The sequence below is a fragment of the Herpailurus yagouaroundi genome, unplaced genomic scaffold (assembly GCF_014898765.1).
Source record: "Herpailurus yagouaroundi ecotype Mexico unplaced genomic scaffold, PumYag 140, whole genome shotgun sequence".
Lineage (NCBI taxonomy): Eukaryota > Metazoa > Chordata > Mammalia > Carnivora > Felidae > Herpailurus > Herpailurus yagouaroundi.
In genome coordinates, this window is record NW_024412395.1 from 71,177,645 (window position 1) to 71,190,625 (window position 12,981).

Sequence of the window (12,981 nt, forward strand, 5' to 3'; positions counted from 1 at the left end):
ATGATTCCATTTATATGACAAATGGAAAAAAGGCAGAAAGTAGATTAGTGGTCACCTGGCCCTTGGTTGGGAGTGAGGAATAATTATAAATGGGCCCCCTCGGGCCTTGGGGAGTGCTGGAAATATTCGAAAGCTGGGTTGTGACAGATGGTTATACAACTCTGTTAATTTAGTAAAAATCAATGGATTGTATACTTAAAAGAAGTAAATGTTACGATATGGAAATTTATCTCAATAAACCTTTTTTTTGTTTTGTTTTGTTTTTAAACCTACTGGTGAGCATGGAAGAAAACAAGTCCTTTAATACACCAGAAGGGTGAAATTCTGCGTAACCTTTTTGGAGACTTCTAGGAACATAGATGCTGAAGTTTCAAGGGTTCTGTTCTCTTACCTGGCAATTCTACTCCTGGGAATTCACTCTAAGGAAATAATTGAATACATGCTACCCGTTTGTTTCTTGCAAAGTTGCTTACAATATCGAATAGCTGAAATGATTTAAATGTTCTATCAACAGGGGTCTAAATACCTTAGAATATATCCAAACATTGAAATGGCCTACCACGCTGGTTTTTACTGTGGAGATCTTAATGTATTTACGTGGAAAAACTATCCAACAGCAACAACAAACATGCAGTTTTCAAGTATGGTGTTTACAGGCAAAATATGGGCCCATTTATGTTTACAAAACCACGGACGTGTAAATATACCACATTTTACCCTTCCTGAAATGTGTGAATTTTTTTCAGCCGCTGTATGTTATCAGGAAAATAGCAACAAAAACATACGTGTTGTAAATAAGCTCACGGGAAAGTAAAATAAAAATCAGATTAAAACTTCATGCCCTGGATATGTTTGTATGTGTGCATTAATTTGTCTGGTTTGAAAGTAGTTAAATTTACATTCACGTGTGTCATTCATTTGATGTGAAATAACCCATCTGACGTACATTTTTATATTTTAATTTCTGTGACACTGATGAAGTAAATCCTACCATTCATCTTCATTGAATTTTTTCTTTGGACTGATTTTAATTAGTAAGTAGCACCATAAATAAAATCTGGCCTGTGCTCTGGAGGAGATGCTACTCTGTCATACAATGTTTAGTCTTGGGTGTTTAATGAAATAAGCTAAAATAGTCAGATGTGGCTTGGATTAAGGGTTACTCTTCCAGATCTTACCCTTCAAAAGCACCTGAAAAAAAACTGAAAAGAAGGTGTTCAGAGGCTAGATTCTCACCAGCAAGTAAAGGCAGAAAGAATTGACAAATTTTTATATCAAATCGCCTGGAAAAAGTAAATGTGACTCTAATAGCTCTTTTTCACAGTCTGTTACAAAAACATTTGCTTCAGGGATTTACAATATTCGTTGATAGGTGCTACGATCCAAAAGTAAAGTAACTTTCTGTACACATATCAATAAAATCTGGGATGAAAATGAGTAAATCTATCAGGTCGTGTGATCAGTTTTCCGAACAGATTAAAGCCATTATTGGGGACATACAACAGAAAACAATGATTCCCTTAAAAGGCAATGATTTTCGGAGCTCGTCTGACATTAAGCAGAAGGGCTTAGGCTGTGTGTTAGAAAGTTAGAAACTGCTTTGCAGTTTATTTCAAAAAAGGCACAAACATAGTATATTGGTGGGCAATCTAAGTTCCAGGTCATGTGGGTCTCAACAGAAAACTATCAGTTTAAAATAATAGAACCTGAATTGAGTAGCGTCTGACAGACGAGTAATTAGACATTGTTTGGAAACAATGAATATTCATGATAATAAAAAATAGGGTATGTAGATGTGAGGAAGAGAGAAATATATGGATATAAAGCACAGAACATTAAATGCCTGAAAACAGAAAATACTGAGGCTACTTGCAGTACTGAACCTTTTGTTTTATTTAATATAAGAAACTACTCTTCCTTTGGGTCTTTCTGTAAAAAGGAAGATTAAGGGCTTGTTTTGCAATTTACTATGAAACTATCATACATTTTTAAACAGACAGGGAGTATTTAGGGTTGTATCATCATTTCCAACAGGTTACCATTTTCCCCTAGCTTCAATATCTCATAGAAATGTCCTCTCTTTGGGCTGGACCGTATGTTGTGGCATCTTATTCTTAATTCCTTAGATCAGATGTTGTTTTTAAACTTTGACTTTGAAGCAGGAGACATTTTCTTAAGAGGAGATCCTAGGGCCAGGGGCAGCCAAAGGGTTGGGCATCTCAAGGTCACCGTGACTGTCCCTTCTCCCCAATATTGACTCACACCCTTCCTTCATTGTTACTTTGGCCTTTAGGACAGAGGTCCCAAGCTTTAATTGCACAATGGCATCACCTGCCGAGATTGAAAATCATGTTAGCTGGTCTCACCATCAGCAAGTCAGATTTAATTGGCCTGAGGTGGGCCATCAGGACTCGATGTCCCCGTGCGATGCTAATGTGGAGGCAATGGTGGACCCATTGCTCGGGTCAGCAGTTTTCAGGATGTGATCCTGGACAGGCAGCAGAGCAGGGGGCTTCAGCCCAGATTTCCTGCATCGGTAACCTTGGGAGGGGGCCCTTCAGGTGACCTGATGCAGGCTCTCGCTTGAGAATCACTGCTTAAAGAAGCGGCTGATAATGTAAGAGGATTTTGAAGTCTTTCTACCCCCCCCCCCCCCGCCCCGGGGGGGGGTGCTTTTCTACTGGTTTGTGTAACTGATGACAGCACATGAAGTATGTCCATTATGAATTCTTTCCCTGATTCTTCCTCTGAATTGAGGATTTGGGGCCTTGTCTGCTACATGGGAGTAGACACTAGGGAAAAGATGTCATGAGCTGGTGGCCTTCCATATCTTTTGATAATGTCCTGAAGATTGAATCTGAAAAGGAAATCTTACAGCTACTGAGCAACTAAGGTTTTTTTCTTTTCTTTTCTTTTCTTTTCTTTTCTTTTCTTTTCTTTTCTTTTCTTTTTTAAGGTTCTGGAATTGTTTACTATGATCACTGGAACCCTGCATCTAATTAAGACCTCTACCCAAAGAAATTGTTTGATAAGAATAAATTTCAAGGGAACACTAAATATTCTTTCTCTCTTGGCGGTAGACTCTCCAAATAAGATAAGCTTCTGCAGTAATAGTGTAGTTTGTCCCTGTATTATGTTCCTTTCTGTGTCTTTTACATATCATATTAGTGTCCTATCACTGTTATAACAAATAATCACAAGTTGGGTCAGAATCCTGAGATGCGTTTACGTTGGGCCCAAATCAAGGTGAGGGCAGGGCTTCGTTCTTTCAGGAGGCTCCGGGGGAGAATCTGTGTCCTTGCCTTTTTCAGCTTCTAAAGACTGTCTGTATCTCTTGGCTTGTGGGCCCCTCCTCCATCTTCAAAACCAGCAGGGTAGCATCCTTAAAGCTCTCTCTGACTCTTATCCTCTTTTTCTGTTGTCACATCTCTTTTCTGATCCGTGAGCCTCCCTCTTGTAAGGAGCTCTGGGATCATCTTCAACTCGTCCAGATAATCCAGGAGAATCACCCATCTCAAGAATCTTAGCTAACTTCATTGTATCTAGAAAGTCCTTTTTGCCATGTAGATTTCACAGATTCTGGGGATTAGGATGTGGACGTTTTGAGGGGGCATTATTTATCCACCATACATATCGAGAGACAGAAGAAATTAGGGGACTTTTTTTTAAAGTTTATTTACTTATTCTGAGAGACAGAGAGTTCGCACAGGAGAGGGGCAGAGACAGAAGGGAGAAGGAAAGAGTCCCAAGCTGGCTCTGCACTGTCAGCGCAAAGCCCCATGTGGGGCTTGAACCCACCAACTGTGAGATCATGACTTGAGCCAAACTCAAGAAGCAGACGCTTACCCAATCTGAGGCACCCAGTCGCACCATTGAGAAGTAGTCCTTGGGGAGATCCACAAGGTAGTAAACTTCAAATTGCTATGTGCTTAAAAATCACTTGAGAATTTGTAAAAAGTGCATAGTCCTGAGCCCTGTCCCCAGAGATTCTGACTCAGTGGTTTAGTTTTGGGGATCTACATTTTATGTGCTAGTACACTGATGTTCTCCCCTCCTGAAGGTGATTCAGTACAGGTAATCCACAGACCATACCTGGAGAGGCTGCCAGCCCAGCAGCCGGGCAAACACAGATCCTGAGACATCTCTACAGAGCATCACTATTAACTCTGGTAAACATCAGAATTACTTACTAGAGGGAACTGTGAAAAACAGAGTTTTCCTGAGCCCCACTCTAGGCGATTGTGATCCCAGAGGTCTGGAGAGGGCCAGCACATGTGTTTCTGGAAAAAAAGAAAGAAGGAAAGAAGGAAAGAAAAGAAAGAAAGAAAGAAAGAAAGAAAGAAAGAAAGAAAGAAAGAAAAGAAAAAAACAAACCCTTCCAGGTAATTGTTGCTGAGCATGATTGCCCCAACCTCAGTAAAATTCCTCAGTGTCCTTGGTAGCTTTACTTGATGGAGCTCTACCAAGGACGTCTCCTATTTTCCTGTATTTAAAAAAATGACGTTACTAGCTAATATTCTTTTTCTTTGTGACTGATTAAACTATGGATCATGTTAATTCCTTATTTTCTGTCCTCAAAGCCTTTCTCAGAGCCTGGCCTACAAAGGGCACCCCATAAATGTTTCTGGAATGAATCAATGGTTCTCAGACTTTACCCTGTGTCACAATTACCCAGAAGGCTTGTTAAAACACAGATAGCTGGGCTTTGCCCCCAGAGCTTCTGACTTTAGTAGGCTTGGGTTGGGCCCAAGAATGCATTTAATTTTTTAAAGTTATTTATTTATTTAATTTGAGAGAGAGAGAGAGAGAGGGAGCAAGCAGGGGGGAGTCAGAGAGAGAGAGAGAGAGAGAGAGAATCCCAAGCAGGCTCTGTGCTATCAGTGCAGAGCCCAACTCAGGGCTCCAACTCAACCAATCTCAAGATCATTACCCGAGCTGAAATCAAAGCCTGAGGCTTAACCGACTGAGCCACCCAGGCAGTCCTAAGAATGTGCATTTAAAAACAAGTTCCCAGATGATCCTGGGGCTGCTGGTTGGGAGATCACACTTTGGGATCACTGGAATAGATATAGTTTGGTTGTTAAAGTCCTAATTCTTTTATAATAAAATGAAAAATTTTATATGTGGTTGAGGGATTTAAAACTCTTCCCAGTTTTTGAATTGTCCTCACTTTTTTCATTATTTCTATTTTTCTCCTTTAAAAATTATATCCTCTAGAAATTGAAAAAGAAAATCATATTTCTCCAGTAAAAGCTACCTTATAATGTTTTATTGTTTATTTCTTCTCTGTATGTGAATTCTCCAGTGACAAAACAATTGAAAATATTTGGGGAGTTCCTGTCGCTAAAGAATGTTTTCAAAGTTGTATCTTCAGCATTGTTTTCTACATAATAATCTAACTGTAAATTATCTTTTAGCCTGAAACTTTAGTTTGATTTGCATTTTTGCATGGTTTGTTCTTTGATTTTTTTGGGGGGGGGTGGGTTTTAGTCTTCAAAGGGGTTGAAAACTTAAAGGAAAAAAGTCACATGAGACCAGTTACCTCTAGAAACACATGACAATTAAGAAAGATAAGTCTTACTGAGCCATTTGTCCAATTTTCCTGAGACTTGGCAGTGCATACTTTTTATTATAGAAATATAAAATTCATCCAGTATATATTTTTCAGGAAATTTTATGTCTTTAGAAGAAACCTGATTTCCCCCCTGCATTTATCTAGCTAGAGATCATATATAGGGGATTGATAGCCCTTATATATACTTCTTCAACCTAAGAAATACTTCTTATGATTTAAAGGTAGCTTTCCTTATTCTTGCAAAATTATAACAGTATGCTTTCCTCATAAAATACTCCTTGAAGGGTACATCAGCCTTGCAGACAGCCTTATGCTTTTGAATCTGGGTGTAGTAAGTTTCTGGCAGTGAAGTAATAAAAAGTATTGATTTTATTTATTATACTCCCATGAAAGGGCTGCATAACTGGACTGACGGAATGGAGGGTTACTAAAAATATTTTTTAGGGCTGGGAAATTTTAATCTTGTAGATAGTGCTGAATTTGACTATAATGTTGGGCTGAAAGGAGGCATCTTACAAACAAACTTATGCAATGGCTATTAGTTGTCAATACACTTTTATTGAGTGCATGCCGTATTTTCAGCACTATGTTAAATTGTCTTCTATCTTGAGAGGTTTTTTTTTTTTTTTTTGCCTCGTGCATACCTTTAAAAGATACACGTTGCCAAAAAAGTTGGTAAAAATATTTTCTATCATCACCCAAAGTAGGTATATTCAAGTAAAAAAATTTTACAACATAATTTGCATGCAATGAAAAGCACAGATCATAAATGTACAATTAGATAGATTTTGACACAGGCATACGTGCCTGTAATAGACACCCTTGGCGATCAAGATACAGACATTTCCGTCACCAAGAAGATCCCCCCAGACCTTTTCCCGATCAATTCCCCTCCCTCCCACAAACAGTCACTGATCTGATTTCTGTCTATTCACTCTGTGTCTGGCTTCTTCCACGGCTTTTGAGATTCACCCCTGATGGGTGTGTATCAGCAGTTAGTTCCTTTATATTGCTGAGTAGTACTCCATCCTCCTAGGAGGCCTGGGCTTCGCAGGCAGCATCTAAGGACTCTCCTTTATTTCATCCTCTCCTCGTGTGTTGAAGCCATTTTTCCTTGAAGTGCAAGTCCTGGACTTCCTTCGTCAGTATCACTACAGCCCTATTATTACTTGATCTTATTAGATCAGAATTTAAATGCAGGCTGGAGGAGCTGGTATTTCTAGCAAGCTCTCTATGGAATGCTGATTACATTAATGATTGACATTATTGCCTTAAGCAAATAGTTTGTGAATATGAGGGGTTAAGGAAAGGGCTAGAAGAATACGAAACAGAGTGGCCAAATTGTTCCCAGTAATTCAGGCTGATGGATTGAACTAAGCAGGTTTCCAAGATTTGTGAGGTGGTGGGAAGGCGGGGGTCCTGGAGGCCAGGCCTAATTAATTAGACGGGAGACAGAGAACTGGATCTGAACAGGTTACCACTCTCTTCTGAGCTTGAAACAACAGATTTGGGCAAAACAGAAGAAGAAAAGGGGAGAAGGGGAAGAAAGCAAGACTGTTACTTTGCAGCATCTCAAAGGGAGAGAACACAGGTTTCCGTTTACCTAAAGAACCAAAGCCTTTCTTTGCTTTTCTTGATTATTCTCCTCCCACCTGCTGCCTCCCCAAAGGCTGCCAAGCTCACCTGTGTTTTCCTTGTTGTTGCCTCCCAGCAGAAATGTGAGTGCAGCTCAAAACAGAGCAAGTGTATCAGTACTCCTGAATCACTGGTTGAAAAACACAGCCCGCAGAACAGACCTTTTCTCTCCTGTACAGGGATAAGATGCTTAAACGTGATAAGATGCTTAAACGTGATAAGAACAAGATAAATAATAGCAACAAGCCCTGTGATGCACTCAAAAATGGCAGGCTGGTGCCACGTACTGTCCAATGAAATGTTCTGAATGATCTAGGGGCTGGGAGGAAGTATATACTTTTCATTTATACAATTTATTCTTTTCAAGTGCCGAACTGCTATGAAACATTCCCAACACTGCGGTGAAGTGTCTGGCTACCTCATGCTTGCAGTCAACTGCGCAGACGCTGCGCGCAGATAGACACGAATCTCGTATTTCATCTGTCTTTGTTCAGTGCAGCTCGGGGCATCTGTCCTCAGCGGCCACAGGCACCCAGCAGTCCTGGAGGGCGGGGCTCAGAGCGTCTCTGGCTGGGCTGTGTCCACAGGCCAATGCAGCCCACTGTCTACTCATCTCGGGCCTTTTCTCCTGCCTTCTCAGGGCTGGGGGAGGGCCCAGACGAGGTAACCGAAGCCATTCTGACCATTAACCTATAGCTAGACCTTTCTTCTTCCTCAAGAGAAAAGCTTTTGCCTATACTTGGGTCCATTGGGTATTTTGAAATATAGGGTATGTCACACATCGTTACTGGAATATATTCTAACAAAAATACAAAGAAATCTTCACCTGCATTCAGTATCTGATTGTTAGTAATAATATTACTATATCTCATTATGCTATATTGACATTTTAAAGTTTATTATACTTATAAATAAGTAATTACATTAATGTAATGTCTGAGAGAAGGAAGATAACGATATAAAACTTTAAAAAACCCAGTAGGCTACTTTAAAACATTTTATTTATTTATTTTTTAAATTCAAGTACAATCAACAGTGTTATATTAGTTTCAGGTCTACGATATAATGATTCAATAATCACGTGTAGGTTACTTTTGATTACGTTTAAACTGTTTGAACATTTGAAATTTGAATGTGATATATCGAATATTCAAATACATTTGAATTGTGAATATGAGTCTTTTAAAATTCAAAATGTTAAAGTTCTGTCCACAGAAAAGACCCAGTAGCAATGACAGTCCAGTAATGATGAGAATGTTAGCATTCAGACTACAGTCTCGGAAAAAGGAACTGGGGATTCTTGGAGAGATCTGGTTCCAGGGGTGGAGTGGCAAATGACAAACTGAGACTAGATCATCTTGTTATTCTGGAAAGCAGGGAATCTGCCCACTGCCTAAAAGTGGACAATTTTACCATCAACAAGAAAAATAATGGCAACTGATCAAAACACAATAATGAAATAAATATTCCTGAATTCATAATGATACTCAAAAGAGAAAGCCAAAGTAACAGACATAATTCACTTATCACTATTGGCCATAGTCTATTAACTTGTTCTCTGAAAATTAGTAATTAACTGGAAAAGTAAGCCTTGATCTGCCATCCATGTGAAAACTCTATTTTCAAAATTTTATAATATAGCCCTAGTTAATGAGGGAGAGTTTTCTTATACAAGTATTCTAGCTAGTAAATGTAGAAGAAATGATAAAATTAGAAAAATTCACCCTTTTACATCTAATGAAATAACTGATTCAGGCAATAAACATTTATGGATGCTAAAACTAAGAAGCAAAATATAAACGAGGAACTAGATATTATTCCAAGGGAGTCAGAAGGTCAGCCAACAACTTTACAGCCAGGAATCAGGCAGTCCCCATCTGGATCTGCAGATCAATCAATCAGTGTCATTAAAGGCAAGGCAAATAGATACTTTGCACGTCCTTGTGTGATGTCATATGAAATACATAGGAGCATCTGTGAAGCATCCATGGAAAAATGTTCACCCTGAATCTAATCAAGCCTTTAAATCTATAGGAAACGTGTTGAAAAAATCAGCAAAGCCCAGAATGTTACGGAACAACTGACCCAGTCTCTTTAAGAGGGCATTGCTTGAGGGGCACCTGGGTGGTTCAATCAGTCAAGCGTCTGACTCTTGCTTTCAGCTCAGGTCGTGATCTCAACGTCGTGAGACTGAGCCCTGTGTTGGGCAAGGAGCCTGCTTGGGATTCTCTCCCTCTCTCTTTCTCTCTCTCTCTCTCTCTGCCCCTCCCCTACCCTCTCTCTCTCCCTCTCTCTCTCTCTTTCAAAAATAAACTTAAAAAAAAGAAGGTATCATTTGAAAAGAGGATGATAATGGAGATGAACATGCGAGATAAAAAGAAACTTAAGAGACACCTCAATCTCAACAGCAGCAGCAAAAAAAATGCCCCTCTTGTGGAACATGTAGCTGGCTGGTGATTCCTGCATCCATCCCTTCCTGAATTCTCTGCCCTCCCATTCCCGCACCATTGAAATCCAGAGGGCATAAGTTCGTGAAACTAATAGCAAGTAGAGCGGCATAAACAGAAATAGTTCTTACTATAAATGGAGCCTGTCTGAGGCAGTCATGGATTCTGGGGTGTCACAGAGTCCAATGCTGTAATAAAAACCAGATAATTTTGTGAACAATAACAGTTATAGTTACATATGCTGAGATAAAGTAGTCAAATCTCATGCTGTATGTTGGAAATTATTGTGCCCTGTGCTGCAGGCATCTAAAAAGAAAATTTCCCCGAACTGTGTGTAGAATATTAAGTCTATTAGAACTCTCCTAAGTGTCAAATACAGGTAGCTTGGTGGCAACAGTGGTCCAAAATACAAACCCCATTTAATCAGGCTTCTCTGTTTAAAATTCAGACCATGTTTATATACGTGTACATGAGTGTATGTGTGTGTATGTGTATCTGGTTTTATTTAACTTGTCACACTGACAGAATTATCTGACATTTTTTAAAATGTTTAATTGGATGAATTTGTTAGTGAATCATAGCTAGATGCTGAACAATTCCAAGTTAATAGCAGAGATCAAGTATCTTTAAAAGGAATATCAGGGTATAAAATAAACTTAATTATGTAACATACCATAATCTACCTAGATTTGTGATTGTTTCTACGTTTTATTTATTTATTTTGGTTGCAGATCCCTTTGAGAATCTTACTAATATTTGGGGTTCTCTTCAGAGAAAGACATAAACGGGTTAAAACTAGTCAACAATTTCAGAGAACTTCAGACAACTTTTCACCACCACCACCCCCTCCCCCCCGCCCCCGCCACCGCCCCGGTAGAGATTGCATCTTCCAAAGATGGCCACAGAAATAGTTTCCATCCCACACACTCTTCTGCAATGTAACTTGCTGCTCTCTGATCAAGAGGCCAAAATCAAATTCTTCTCCCTTTGCTTTTGGGAAGACCTGAGTGATTCACTGAGACAAAAGAATACAGAAGAAGCAATATTCTGGAACTTCCAAGATTAGATCATAAGGAGCTACCACCTGGGACTTTGAAACACTCACTCTTGGGATCCACCCTCTCAGGACACTTCATCTCTGAGTGTAGCCACCATGCTGTGAGGGTCACAAACTAGAAGGAGAGGCCACATTTGGCCACTCGGGTTGACACATTCAGCTGAGCTCACAGCCAGCAATGAGCATCAATGCCGGTCCTGTGAGGGAGCCATCTTGGACACCCAACCCGGTTGAACTCTCAGATGATTCAACCCCAGCCAATATCTGCCTGCAGCTACATGACAGGCACCATGAGAGAGCTGCTCACCTGAGCCCAGTTGACCCACAGAACCATCAGTGATAATAATGATTTGTTGTCTTAAGCCACTAAATTTTGGGGTGATTTGTTACATAGCAATAGACAACTATAACACCCACCTACCCCTGTTGAGAACCACTGCTCTTAATGATTTATTGAGAAAAAGGAGATCAAATTAATAGATTGTAGTTAAAAATTCTTAGGTCCAATAATTTACTAGCTGTATATTTGTGTGTCTTATAAAAATCACTAAATTTTTACAGCATTTAGCTGTGTTCTGATTTGAGTGGTTCGTTTTTTTTTTAATTTCATTTCCAAATCAACTACAGTACAACTGGCTCTTTGAGGGGTTTCCTGCTACAACCAGTAATTCTTATACAGTGTCTGGTATCATTCTACATGGATTCGGATGATTCTCACAATCAATTTCTCCTCCCTTCTTCTCTTTCCCCCTCTCTTCTGCTCCTCTCCCATGCCTACCCACCCACATACATGTGTCAATACCTTAAATCCTCGTATTCCCAACTGACTGCCTAACATTGACTGCTTTGATTTGAACGCCAGACAACACTGAGAAGAAAAACCTTTTGAAAATAATTGTTTCTAGGCCTTCATCCAGAAATTCCACTTTTGGATGTTTTCTTCCTTAACAGTGAATGGTTAATTCAGATAAAAATTGAGTTACAAAATATTTATCACAGCATCGCATATAATAGGGGGAGAATTGGAAATAATCTCAATGTACAGTTATAAGAGGCTTAATAAATGATGGCATTCCTATGCTACAGAATACTATGTAACAATTAAACCGAGATAAAAATACTTATACCGACATGGAGATTCAGGATATCAGCACATGTGATGTGAGCAACGCTTTAAATGTACTCGCAGAGTTTGGCCTGGCTTCTAGAGCGCCTGTGATCTACCATGAGGCAATGGCCATCTGTCCAGGGGATCACTGGTCCCGGAGTGAGGGACATGCAGAGCAGACCTGAACTTGAAGCAGGGTCAACTCAGCCAGGGCACATACCAATGAATGAGAAATGAATGTTTGCTGTTGAGAGTCATTGAGGTTTTGTGGATTGTTATGTGAAAATCTGACTAACACTGTCTGATTCGTCACTCAGTTATGGTGATGTTTGTGTAGCTCTCCTATGGTAAAAATACAGAAATGGGAGATCTCATTAGATGTAGAAAGAAGTGATACGGATTACCCTAGGTAACCAGTAATGTAATATATTTATACTGCTTTACGAATATAGTCGTAAGTTTGAGAGGAGTCTATTTGTCGTTTTCACTGATCTGTTCACATGCCCTGCAATGGCGTTTGCGGTGGACTTGTCTAAAATTATGAAAGCTACTTGGTTGATGTTAAAATGAATGAGCCAAACTTCTACGCGTCTCCTTTCCTTTATACTCTTGTCTGATGTTTGGTGTCACATGTCACTGTATGCATTTCTGTCTGTGGCTTCCAAGTCTTGAAATGCAAATGTATTTTCACACAAAATGGGAATCTTTGGTTGATATATAATGTTGCTGTGGGGAGCGTTTTAAACCCATATTAACTTGGTGCCATTTTCCATAAGTGTTTAGACTCCGGTTCTATTGGCGAAGGTGTATCATTTCCTTAAAGCAAGGTTTTTAGCGGTGGCACCATTGACATTTAAGGTCAGATAATTACTTACGGGTGGCTGTCCTATGCATTTTACTATTTTAGCAGCATCCCTGGCCTCTGTACACACTAGATGCCTGTGGCACCCTCCGGATCCCTGCTCTCCTCTCCCCGCCGTGTGCAGTAATTGACCATCAAAAATGTCTTCAGACTTTTCTCTGTTTTCTGGATGGCAGAGTCACCCAGATGAGAACCACTGCCTTAACAAGTGAATTTTAATGCAGTGGTTGTCATCCCCAGCTGCACGTTATAATAATCTAGCAAGCTTTTAAAAAATATCTTATTTTGAAGTAATTT

The 12,981-nt window shown here is 39.6% G+C and overlaps 1 long non-coding RNA gene across 1 annotated transcript in view; it reads right to left on the bottom strand.

The window, feature by feature from the left end:
- Positions 1-12,981, bottom strand: part of LOC121030845 (uncharacterized) — a 139,137-nt gene that overhangs the window by 54,270 nt on the left and 71,886 nt on the right. The window contains exon 4 of the long non-coding RNA XR_005790441.1: positions 7,259-7,381. This is a non-coding gene — a long non-coding RNA (uncharacterized LOC121030845). The remainder of the gene's footprint in view (positions 1-7,258; positions 7,382-12,981) is intronic.